Raw genomic sequence first — 13792 nt, forward strand, 5'->3', positions numbered from 1 at the left:
TGGGTGGGAACTAAAAAGCTTCTGGGGCACTCCTGTGGAGCACTGTATAGTTCATGAAGTTAAACTTTGGATATAACCAGTATTTAGCATTGATTGCAAATTGCCAAGATGTATTATTTGAGTGAGGGGCAGCTTTGAGCACCATGTGGAATGTTGACGATGACAGCCACCCCCAGCCTAGAAGACTGATGATTTCTCCTTGTACCCCTGTACACCCTGTGGTTAGCATTTTACCCCACCAGTGCATTAGTGTAATCTGGTGATCCTGGATCAATGGCTTTTGCAGGTCACTACTCACTGGCTGGCATTGCCAAGCCCTGTCTTACCATCTCGTTATTGATTCTGAACATCACTACTGAACAGCCTCCCTGCCTAGTCACCAGTTGAAGCTGTGGTGATCCATCCTGGTGATAGAACTTCACAGACCCAGAGTGGTAGCCAGAGTCAATTAATGTAAGACTAGTATGTCTAAAGCTGTAGAGGAAATCCAAATGGTTTAGGGAGCATAACCAAGAGAGATGGAAGATAGTTCTCTGATTCTTTAACCCAGGTTGTGTTTGTCAGATCTATGCTTTGAATAGAATGGCCAGGGCCCAGACCTGAGTAGCTGCCAGTAACTTGAGCCCCGTAGAGAGCATGGGTCCTAGCATCTCTCAAAGAGCACACACTAGCTCAGTATTTAACCTAGGGGCCAACCCAACCCCTGCCTTGTTCTTAGACCCAAAGCGGGTGGTAGAGCCTGCTCATCCTGTGCACCCAAGGTGTGATTGCTGTCTCTTGGCTTCTCTTGGTCATCAGGATGTTGGTTGTCAGGCCAGCTTGATTATTAGTAATGTCCAACTTTAAGGTTTTATTTTCAGTCTAGGAGGGGCAGCCTAGCAGAGTTTACTAGCTAGGCAGGCTGAAGTCAGTAAGCGTGGTTCTGTGCTCAAACACATTTTTAAAAGCACAAGTAATGGAGACTGAACTAAGGTGCTGTACTCCTACCAAAAATAAAATAAAATAAAATAAAATAAAATAAAATGTAAAAGAGTAGCAATAATGAGTGTTGAATGGGATGTGGAACAATTAGAACCATCACACCATGGGCGAGGAATGTGGTTTTGTTGGTAGAGGGCTTGCTTAGAATGTGTAAGGCCCTGGGTTTGGCCTCTAGCACCGCAGGAACCATGCATATCTCTAATATGAGCATTTTTGAGGTAGAGAAAATTCAAGTTCAAGGACAGTCTAGTTTGGAATACTGCCTCAAAAAAAAAAAAAACCCAAAACAACAAACCCAATATACATACATCATTGCTAAGAACACAGAGGAAAACTTTTCTGGTTTTTCTTAATGTGTACACACACACACACACACACACACACACACACACACACACACACACACACCAGCTAACCTACCAGTTCTACTTCTAAGTGTTCATGAACTAAAATATAATGACCTGTTTTCAAGACAAATGCACCTTGAGTTAATTAGGCCCAGTTCCATATTAATTGGAAAGACTACTCTGCTGCTGGCATCCTGACCACCTAGTAAACTCTCCTGAGCTTCCCCTCCCTCCTCCTACACTGAAAATAAAATCTTAGAGTTGAAAATTACCAATAGCTGGCTTGATGACCTGCAGATGTGTCAAAGGTTGTGCGTTTGAAATAAACAGGATAGGAAACAGTAAACTCGCACGTAGTTCTCACAGAGAAATAGGCAAATGTTAAGTGGCAGAGGGAATGATAAGGCCCAGATGGCCTGTTAGATTGTACCCTCCTGATTACTTAGCCAGCAAGAAAAGGGAGGAAGGGACCTTTGTTTAGCTTATAAAAACTTCTCTGTGCACCATGGGAGCACCAGCCGCTCTGGGCTGACTGAACTTTAAGGTTGGTAGTTGCTGCTACTTTCAATGAGTTCATCCTTTCCTAAGCCTGGGAATACCCTGCTGGTCTTCATGACTCCACTATGCAGCTGAGTCTTGGAAGGGGTAGGGAAATAGAGAATCCAGCCAGAAACTGTCTGCCTAGTCTTTGATTAAGAAGCCAATAAAGCTATAATTTTTTCATCGGCCTTTGTGTATAGTTATTTTTAAATTTCACTTATAATTTTGGCAATCGTTTGTCAACATTGAAATAGAATGCAAACTTTCTCAATTAAAATGAACTTGGAGCTCTTAAATCAGCATTAATTTATAAGACCCAGACTTAAGCATCAATGTGCCTTTGGAGTCTTTAGATGAGGTTCTTTGTGGTTAAAGGGAGGACTTTCTAGAAAGAAGCTGTTTGTGACCACAGAGGTCTCCTTATTTTAGAAACCCCACAGATTGGAGCATCAGGAAGTCACTTTGACTTGTGACCAGAGTCATGACAGTGGGATAGCCTCACATACAAACTTCTTAGTTAATCAGGGCTGAAGATATCCCACACACAAAACCTACTTCATCTCCAGTACCATTCCGTCTTGTGGTCGGTAGGTGTGAGAAAGCACCTAGGATGTGCTCTGCTCTTAGCACACACCCCCTATTTCACAGGGCACATTCCTGAGACCGTTTAGTGTTAAAAGGGTTGAAGGCAATGTGAGGCTGTAAAACATATTCTTTTTCTCTAAAATGGTACCTGGCAGCTTCACCCTCACAGGGGTGATTTAACTGGCTTCCTGGCTCTAGCTTGTTTCGACACCACTGAGTTGTTAAATACACTGTAATTGTGTGTTGGGTGACGCATTCTAGGATGTAATTTTCTTATCACAGGCTCAAGGCTGGCCTTCTAGGTGCTCATTAGCCTAGAAAGCTTCTTTTGTGTGGAGTGTGACAGTCTCTGGGAGGTGCTTGTGCTGGGCATGAACTGAGGACAGTGTGTGCACACATACCGTGTGACTGGGGGCAGCAATCACAGATGCTACTTTCTGCACCTGCCTCAGCCTCTAGGCATGGGTGCACCCTAGCTGACCTGAAGCTGGAAGCTTTAGCAGCACACATCATGTGCAAGGAACAGATGCAGCCAGGAGGATGGCTCATCCTTTTCATCCTCTGCCCCATGGTGACATTCCAGCCAAGGGACAAATACCTTCAAAAGGAGGCACATGCTATATCTCAGAGGCCAGAGCTTCTCTCATTTAGAGAAAACCTCAGATGGCTATTAGTGCTCTGAGGGAGTGTGACAAATCCTCTTCAGAGAGACTTCAGTTTCCAACACAGGATGTTCTGTTTATCACACCTTTGGTGTTGGCAGGGCAAGGTTATCAAAGGTTGGTGTTATCAAGGGCTCTGATCCAAACATCCCGAACATGGATGTATTCCTAACAACATGTCTGCTTACTGCTTTCTGCGAGTCCTGGCTGAGGGCCTAGCCAGGTTATAGACCTACATGGATAGCTGAATCACTTAGGAGACCCTCTTTGAAATCATCAGGTGGCTTGGTACCCACTGAAAAGGCTCAGGAATGAGGTGAACTGTAAGAGTATCAAAAGCCTCATATGCATCAAGGGGTGTGGCTCCCAAGGTACTTGTCAATGGCTATGCCTTCAGACATTTCTGTTGCTTATCAAGGCCTCTTCATTTCTATTCAGATCAAGGAAGCACAGTTAAACCAAGAAAAGGATGTGTCTTCAAATGGTGTCTCAAAAAGAGCCTAGAGGGAGATGCTTATCTCCAGTGGTGGTCCCAGGCAAGAGGACCAAATTAAATATGTGTTTTGGTGTACTTAGAGAGCAGGAGCCATTTAACTTCTCTGTGCAGTGGTGGTAAAAAAAAAACCAACAAATATGGGGCACCCCCTCCCTGGGGTTCTGTCTGGCAGTGTGAATAAATTCAATGTTGTGGTGCTTTCAATTCCTGATAGGGTTTATAACTAGGATAAAATTCTGACACAAAATAAATTTTGATCCAAGTTTGGTTTTATTTGGAAGTTGTAAAGGAGAGTACCTCAAAATGCTGGAATTATGGCACAACATATTCTGTAGGTTTCCCTGCTTTATAGTTGACTGCCTCACTGCCCAAGTAGTAAGTGGAGAGCACCTGAGTGTTTGGCCTTTTCCAGGAGACACTGTGTGGCTTCACTGTGTTGAGGCTCTGGACGGTGGTGACACTTGGTAGGATGCACATAATTTTTCACAGATTTGCTTATGACTTCATTGTCACAACTAGTTGACAGGTTTCAAGAACCCTACCATTATGTTTGGCTTGGGAGCCATTGGGGGTGGGATGCAGCCTGAACCATCTCCTAATGACAGAAGGTGAGCAACCTATTTGTTGCTACAAGAAATGCTTGAAGGTTCTATTCATTAAGTTTTGTCAACTTGACACAACCTAGAGTCACTTGAGGGGAGTGACCTCAACTGAAGAATTGCCTAGATAGGAGTGAACTACGGCCATGTCTGTGAGAGGTTGACTTGAGTGATTATTGATGTGTGGTGGCATCCCTAGCCAGGTAAGCCTGGGCTATAGCAGAAAGATAGCTAAGCACAAACCAGTGATCAAGCCAGTAGATAGCAATTTCTCCTTGGTCACTACTTCAGTCTCTGCTTTCAAGTTCCTACCCAGAATCTTGCCCTGACTTCCTTCAGTGATTGACTGAAAGCTGCAAGGTGGAAGAAGCCCTTTCTTCCTGTAAGTTGCTTTTTGTTATGGTGTTTGCCACAACAAGAACAAACTAACTAGAAGAAGGGTCAAAGTCAAATTCAACAGCATCACAGAATGTCTTGGATTTGTGGCTCTGAGATCATTACTCTACCAGGAATAAGCTGTATTCCCCCACCTTAAAAACCCAGTGATTGTGGTCCAGATTTTAAATAGCCCTTAAAGATTCGTATGCCAAGAATGTGTTAAAAGCATGGTCCTGAAACTGTGGCACTGTTTGAGGAGATGAAACCTAGTGGAAAGAGGTTTGGATGCCAGAGCATGGCTCTGAAGAGGACGCCAGGCCCTGGCTCCCCACCCCTTCCCTCTTTGCTCCTTGGCTACCTGGGGACAGCCACCTCCTCCTCCACATGCTTCTGCCATGATGTTCTTCCTCACCAAAGGCCTAAAGTGGCCTAGTCCTGTGATCATGCACTAAAGCTTGTGGCTGTAGCCAACATAAGCTTAATAATTTTGTTACAGGGCTAGAAGCCCAACTCACACAGTCGTAAACTCAAATAAACTCACAGTCAAAACTCAGAAACATGCCGAAAATGAGTGTTCCTTATCCAAAAAGTTTGACACCCAAACTATTCTTATTCCTGATTCATTTTGAGATTCTGCATATAATTTATGTAATGAGACTTTTTGAGGTCAACATAGCACTCACTTGGTTTTTATCTACCATTTATACACATGGTGGGAGTAATTCTATACCACATTTTTTTGTATATTTATATTTTGAGTGTGACCTGTCTCATAAGATTTGATGTGGCTTTTTCCATCATGGCATTATAGCAACGCTAAAGTACTTTTAAATTTTGGAACATTTTGAAGTTTGCATTTTTCATGATAGGGATGGTCAACCTGTGAGGAAACACTTCCCTTTCTTTTTACTTCAACTAAAATACCCTGAAAAGGGCCACTCAAGGGAAAGGGGGTTATTCGGGCTCACAATTCCAGGAGGATAGAATCCATCATGCAGGGAAGATGTGCAGCAGGCAGAGAAGGCATGGTGACAGGAGTATTCTTGCTGGCTGGTCATGTCACATTCATATCCAGGAAGCAGAGGAAAGAAAGAAGAATGGGACAAGAAAACCTCAAATCCTATCCCCACTGACACACTTTTTTCCAGCAAGGCTCCACCTCCTAAGGCCTCCACAACCTTCCTGCCAACTGGAAGCCAAGAGTCTAAGTATGTGATCCTGTGGGGGAAGGGACATTTTACTTCCAAAGTACAGCACGTAGACATTTGTGAAGGCCCTTAAAATAGAAGTATATCATTTCTCTTTTACTGAAAATATTCTAAGTGTTCACATGACACTTGGATGCACATGTGCATAATAAAGTGGGTGCTACAGATAAGCAAGTAAATACAGCAACTCTTACAGCCTGTGTGTGTGTGTGTATGTGTGTGTGACTGTGTATGTGTGTGTGTGTGTTAAAGTGTTGCATATGTACAAATGCACACTGGGTGACATGGGATCACAGTTATATCATGATCTCTTTATCTGCTGCCTGTCAAAAACAACCAAGCTCTTTCTGAATCTCAGCTACTGTGAATAATGCATCAGGGAGTGTACGGGAGGGCAACTGTCTCCATGAGGGGCTCAAAACATATCGAGGATCTCACTTATATATGATTTACATGTATAAACCAGAGGAGCCGAATGCAGAATGGTGGAAAGTGGGTAGGAAAGAGATGAAGGTCATAGGTCAGGGTTACAGCTGTGCCAGATGCAGGTGTGCCAGAGGAGAGGCTGAAGTATGAGAAGCGGTTACCAGGAAACCTGCCCCAAGAGTGATCTCTCCTTCTCCCCCCCCCCTCTCTCTCTCTCTCTCTCTCACACACACACACACACACACACACACACACACTTTATATATTTGTTTATTTGTAAAACAAGGCATTTCTTCCACCTGCGGCCAAACCGAAGAACAAGGAAGAATAAGGAAGGCGAGGCTGACTTGAGCCTCTCACTGTCCAGTGCAGAGACAGCTCTGAGATTCTCATCAGCTGTCCATCAGGAATGGTGCAGATGGTGCATTCATGGTGATTCCAGACTGGGTAAGGCTTTATTCACTGAAGACAATGAGATGTCACTTTCAATATTTCATCAGAAAGATACTGTGGAGTGTGAAACCAAGAGTCAGCACTGGTAAAGTTGGCTAGGCTACAGTCAGGCCCTACCAGGCCACTTTAGTCTCCTCGTGTTTTGCTAATTCTCTGTTTGTGGCTTGTGAAATTTTGCACAGATTTATCATTAATTCCTACTCATCTCAAATGTCATCAAGGAAGCTTGCTTCTAGGTTGGTTGAGCCATGCTCTTACGAAATAGGCAATTCCTTGCAGGCAATTCTGACAGGTAGGTGGCCTTCCCGCCTATGTTTGGCCTCCTGGGGTGGTAGACAAGTCCTTTAGTGACAGAAACAGTTCTGGGGATTACTAGAAAATTCTTCCTTAAATTTAGAGGACATTCTCTTCCCTGTCATTTCCACTGGAAGTCACAGGCTCTGAAGGGTAAGGCCTCCACTCCCCTCTGAGCTGTGTGGGACTGAGAAACAGGGTTAGAGCTTCCTTGGCTATCTTTCTGGAGCTCCTTATCCTGAGGCCTTCAGTGGTTCCTCCCTGGCCATTGGGCGGATTGTGCCTATCTGGGAAGGCCTGGGGATAGACTTGCATGTGGACACTCTGGACCAGGATTTTAATGGCTGTTTCCCCAATAATAACAAACTGCATCAGGTTTGGCTCATAATTGGTGGACTAAAGCCTTTTCTATGATGAAGAAGTTCTATTAAGCAATTAACTTCAGACTCTCTGACAGCTCAGAAGTTGCTAGGACTCTCTGATCAGCAAAGTCTAAAATGTTCAGTGTGAGTAATAATACTACACACGGAGTGCTCTAGTCCAGTGTTCAGGCTGGGCCCCTCCCCAAGATAGACATATCCTCAGATCTAATTTATAGTTTCCCTGCTTCTTGACTTCTCACAGCTACAGGGGGACAAGAAAGAGTGTGGATTTTCATACAAGACCACAGGGTTCCAAATCTCTGCTCCAATACCCTAGAGTGTAGCCCAGGCCTGTCACTCCTTAAAGACATAGTAAGGTGACCTTGGTGGTACATGGTGGGCCTTGAAGGAACCAGCTGGGAAATGAGTCCCAGCCAGATGGGACAGTGACTGATGGTGCTGACTGACCAGACAGTGTGGCTTCATTCTTTCGAGGGACAACTGTTGGAGCTAGGCTTGCAGACCATTCAGTATGTCTCAGCCTCACTACTACATTAGCTCTTTATCTCCCCTCCTGAACTCTGTATGTCTCCCTGAATTCATCCCAGACATGGTTGTTCCCTAAAGCTTTATGCAATGTCTTGAGTGTAGCTGATGCATGTGTGTCTGCCCAGCAGTCTGGGATCGGCTCCTTAGAGCACCGAATAGTATCATGCCCAAATCAGGGCATCCTTGTTCAGTACCCATCAGAACGGTAACATAGAAAGAGGAAAAGGTTGAAGATTTGAGGGAGGAGAGAGAGATGTGGATTTAAGACACAGGCAGATTTCACTTTCTTCCTGCAAAGACAGAACTTGGTGAGGCCAAGGCCAGAGGCTGAAAGCCAGATCCTCTTCCCTGGTCATTCTCTGTATGAGTGTAGAAACAAATTCTTCCTATTCCTGGTTCTGTGAGGTATAGGTGTGAGTCACCATTATTTACGATTTACCAGTAACACAAATGGGTTGCAGCACCAGCTTATGTCAATTCTTCCCCCTTGCACATAAAGGAAGATGAAGTTATTTTTTAAGAGAACTGTGTACAAACAAAGTCCTTCCTCCCTCACCGTGGAGGAGTTTATCTTGTCTCTGGTGTTTTTCTGTAAGTAAAACAGTTTGCATAAATACAACAGTGTAACCAGTTGTGATGTTTCTCAGAAGCCTGCCTGGGCTGAAGGCAGTTCATTAAAGCACTTTTGATTGAAAAGCATCTGTTCAAACACCAAGGCAAAGCCAAAGTGTCAGCAGAGAAATTCCAAGATCAGCTTCCCCATACCTGAGGCGTCTATCTGTGCAGGCTTCCCATCCGGGCATGGGCTCTGTCTTCTGTTTATATCAGTGCCTGGACTGTGAGGGACCTGCTTCCTCCATTCTTGCCCACAGCATCATACTACCATCCCACCCAGGGATGGCCCAAGGTCCTATGATAAATCCAACTGTTGTCTCCTGGACTTTGACATAAGGCTTGGGATGTTCCCTTATGGTTAGCTCTGCTCTGTACTAAGGCCTGAGGTCAAGCACTGGATGCATCAACTGCTGCTTTTCACTGTGGTTGCTGTTGTTTTAACTAACTAACCAACCAACTAACTAACTAACTAACTAACTAACTAACTAACTAACTAACTAACTAATTAACTAGAGACAAAATGTTGCCCTCTAAATCAGGTTGGCACCTAGTCTACACTGGTCTTTAGTTCACAGCAATCCTTCTGCCTCTACCTCCAGAGATCTCTGCTTTTTGGCTCATTTATTGGTCTCTCCTAAAGTAGCATCTTTTCAGCCAAGTGTAGTGGCCGATATCTGCAATCCCAGCACATGAATGGCTAAGGCAGGAAGGCCATTGTGAATTTGAATGTGTGTGACAGGAGCCTTGAGCATGGTGGGTGGAGCCACAACTCAAGGAAGAGAAGCACAAAATCAATACAATTTTAGGATGACAGAAAGCAACTGAAAGCAAAATTGGAAGGTCTGACAGGAGAGGTAGATAGAAGCATAAGATCTTTCCTTGATGACAAACATGGCACCTAGGGGCGTCTAAGCCCCTGAGGCAGGTGTGTGAGAGGTGGACACAGAGATGCAGAAAGGTAGAAAGGCTAGGAAGAACTGGAAGGACAAGTCTAGGAAGTACCCTGGAGCAGATCCTTCTGACTGCACATGGTCCCCGGATGATTACCATGCATCCCCCTCTTGCCACCATCTGGTCTCCCATTTCTGGTAGATAGCATGTGATTTATTTCTCAGGTTCTGCTCAGAATGTTTCAAACTGACAATGAGGCATCCCCGCTTAGAGTTTGCAGGGAAATACCCAGACATGGCTTCTGTAGATCCAGTCCTGGAACAAACAAGAAGACCTTCTGCTATCCTGAATTCCAGTGCAGTGGGTAATCTGATACAGAGCTCAGGCTATCTCGATAAGCGGAATGGTAACTTCAAACAGCAGTGCGCTTGACCATCCTAATGGGAACAGAGGAGCCTAGTGGATGGTGGATGGAGCACTGTAAGTGTGGGCCCGGACCCTGGGGAGACTTTCTAGGAGCTTGGCTGTTAACTTTTCCTCAAAGGTCTGGCAGAGTTTGGCACTGAGTCTGGTTCCAGGGTTTTCTTTGTTGAGAGACTATTTTTTATTGATGCTCCATTTTTGTTTCCTGTTACAGATCTATGTGCATTGTTTATATCCCTTGATTTAAGATGGTTTGTTCATATCTAAAAATGTGTCCATTTCTTCTGAAATTTCCAGAGTTTTACAATTCATTTTTTCCAAGTATCAGCTGAAAAAAAAACACCCAATAATGATGTGGATTTCATTGATATTTGTTGTATTCTTTTTCATCTCTAATTTACTGAGTCTTCTCTCTCTTTCTCAGCTCTGTCTCATTGATTCTTCATATCATCCTTTTGTAATCTCTGGGACACTATTTTCTACCCAAGTACTTACTGCCTCATTCTCTCAGCTTCACTGGGTTTGGGCTAAGACTTGCTTTGTATGAGGGCAACCCTTAGCGAAGTGATTTATTTGAGAGTTCTCTGAGTCAAGGATGTAAGCTGCCATTGCTATAGAGTGTCTAGCATGCATTTGCCATATTCCAAAGGGGCTGATAAGTTCTCTTGTTATTTCAATTAGTTTTACTCCATGGTAACCATATAAGGCACAGTAAATTATTCACATTATTTGATAACTTGCTTAGATTTGTCTTACAACCTAAAATTTTTAGAAATAGTTGTATGAGCTGCTGGGAAGAATATGTATTCTACAGCCATAACATGTAATATTCTGTAAATATCTCTAAGTTCATTCGATTTATGGTGCAGATTAACTCTGAAATTTCCTCACTGATCTTTTAATCTTGACAACCAACCTCTAGTGACATGGAATGTTGAAATTACCATTATTGTATCAGGGCCCATCTGACCCTTCATATCTCTCTCTCTCTCTCTCTCTCTCTCTCTCTCTCTCTCTCTCTCTCTCTCTCTCTCTCTCTCTCTGTCTGTGTGTGTGTGTATGTGTGTGTTGCTCATGTTTGAAGTCATATTACTCCCTTTATTAATATGTAGTGGCCTTCTTTATCCATCCAGACTATTGTTGGTTTGAATTCTCCTGACCAGTTATCAGAATAGCTATGTGAGTTGTTTTAGGATTGTTGGGAGAATTGGCCTCTGTATTTTTACTCAGTCTGTATCTTTGACAGTAAGGTGTGTTTCCTAGAGATGGCAGACACTGTTTTTTAGTTCAGTCAGCAACTTTGCATTTTTAATGGAAGCCTTAAGGCTACTTTCACTTAAGGCTATTGTTGGTAAGAACTTTTCTAATTGCTCTATCCTAACTTGAACTGAGCATCTCTCTGAAGACTTCAAGTGGAACCTGAAGTCCTATGGATGGCTTCTGAGCTCAAGACTTGACTCTAGGAATTATAAAACAGAAAATTTAAACTGACCCATTGCTCTTGCTCCAAAGCTGCTGTGAGGTCTGAAGAGTTCCAGAAGCCCAGAGTGGGGAAAACACATTTAGAGAACAAAGCCCCAGTCCTTTTTACTGCAGGGCTGTAGTCTAGACGGTTTAGACACAGTCTTCTATACCAACTGGCTGATTACTGGTGAGCTGCATTTGACTTGTGTCCTCTGACATCAGAATGCCCAAAGCATTTCTGTGAGCCTGCCATCACTACTTCCCTCAGGGGCTCTACATGCTCCAGTGACCAGAAACACAGAAAGAGTGCTGTACACCAAAAACCTGAAGATCATGTTCTTATTAGAGTGGGTTAATTGCTTCTCTGGTAGAAAGATAATATTCAGTTGTTACCGAGCAAGTAGCTATAATTGCAGTGCCTCTTTCTATGATCCCAGGAAATCCAAGAAAATATTAAAGAGCAATTTATCAAAGAACCTTCTCTCACTCTGTGCATACGTTAGTTGCATTTATCCCATGAATGTCTCAAAAATACTGTAACTTTTTTTTAAAAATGGAGCAATAGAAGATGGAGAAATGGCTCAGTGTTGCAAGCACCTATTGCTTCTCAGCACCCATCTACACCCAGAGGTTCACCACTATCTATAATTCTAGTCTTAGGGGAAGCTTGTGCCTCTTCTGCCCTCTGAGGGCATCTCCAGTAGATGTGGTACATACATCTTCACAACAAATAAATAAATAATAAACAAACAAATAAGCAAGACAGACAGACAGACATAAAATAGAGAGACACACAGACTCACAGTTAGAGAGACTAGTCCTTCATCCAAGCCTAGAATCTGTACTTGATGATCTCTCCTAGAGTATAGCAGTTATAAACATGAAGTTTGTGGAGAACTATCTTCTTCTGTATGGGATGGCACTGTGTGGTTACACAAATAAGGAGCTGAGCTGCGCAGTTCATACCTCTTGGGGTAATGCCAGAGCTGCTGCTTAGAGTCAGCCATGCCTCAAAGCATCTATACTTCTGAGGCTGCAGAAAAGCCATGGAACAGGGAATTATGTACAAACAACTACTAAGTCTACAGAAAAACTTGAGAAAAGTATATAATAATACACAGTTCACACATATTTTCTAGTCTTAATATTTGATTATTTTACTAGATGAGACCTGCATTCTCTTCTCCTGTTTTTGTCCCATCAACCTAATCCATAACAAGCAAGGAATCTACACTGGGCTTTATAGCCAGTCTTCTTTTGAGTTTTAGAGGAACAGTCTTCCTAAGGAATTTAGAATGGCATCAAGATCATTCTGTGACCTGGAGAGGCATCAAACTAGAAATTCTCATGCCTCAGCCTCCCAAGTAGCTGAGAATACAGGACTGTACCACCAGGCTAGCCTACATTTCTTCTCTCTTTATCCATGTACACACACACACACACACACACACACACACACACACACACACACACACATTTTTGTTGAATATAGTTTATATTTGGCATTTTCTAAATAATTTTAAAGTAACATTTTGATATACTGCACCACTTTAGCTTTTGAGAACATAGTTTTATCTTAAGAAAAAGGTCATCCTCATCCCAACCTCAGTGCCCTTTACCACACTCCATGCAGAAGTGTGTGGGGCTGTCAGCTGGGATCCATCCACAGGAATGTAGCAGGATATAGTGGCCTAGAAGCTGGATGGTGGCCAGGAGCTGAGGTGCATGATCTCATGAGATCTAAGTATATTTTTGAAAAGCAAGCATTGAACTTGTTTGTAGTTCAAAGGCCTGTGCTTCATTCTTAATTGTATCCTGCGGTAGACAATGTGCTTTAGTCTAACTTGTTCATTTCTCTCTTGCCGCATTGCTTTTTAAAAATTCGAACCCCTGTTTCAGATCAGAGTTTAACTGCCATGTGTTGTGTGATTTCCTTTGGAACATCTCAAACCCTAGAGTATTCCCATGATGTTCCATGGTTCACCTTGGTGGAGGTGGTGGCACTGGGTTTTGAAGATCTCTCTACATTGGTCATCCTGGAGACTTCTCAGTAACCTAGGTTGTCTGATCTTTTTCTCAGAAGTAGATTGAGGGTACACAAGTGTATGGGGTGGTGATGTTATGTTGTTCCTGGAAATAACAGGCTGGTGATGTCACGTTTTCCTGGAAATAACATCACCATTCATTTTGCACCACTGTTGGCCTTGTGTGTTCTATCACTGGATTTGGGGGAGGGTTTTCTTCATAACTGAAAATTTTTCAGTAACCTGGGAGCGGCCCCTGCTGCAGCTGTATGCACCGATCTTACTCTCCATTCGGACTCTTGTCCTTGTCAATCATCACCCTGAGTCTTTCTAACTCGTTCTCTCCAATAGCAGTGCTGTCTACTATGTGGCCACTTCCCTTCCTCCTTTGCTGCTGGGGTGTAACCAGTTGCCCGTTGGTTTATTCATGTCTAACTAGATGTAGTCAGGATTACCTCATTGATGCTCCAATTGTCCCTGTCACTGGCCAGTTCT

This window comes from Micromys minutus (genome assembly GCF_963924665.1).
Source record: "Micromys minutus genome assembly, chromosome: 2".
In the NCBI taxonomy this organism is placed as follows: domain Eukaryota; kingdom Metazoa; phylum Chordata; class Mammalia; order Rodentia; family Muridae; genus Micromys; species Micromys minutus.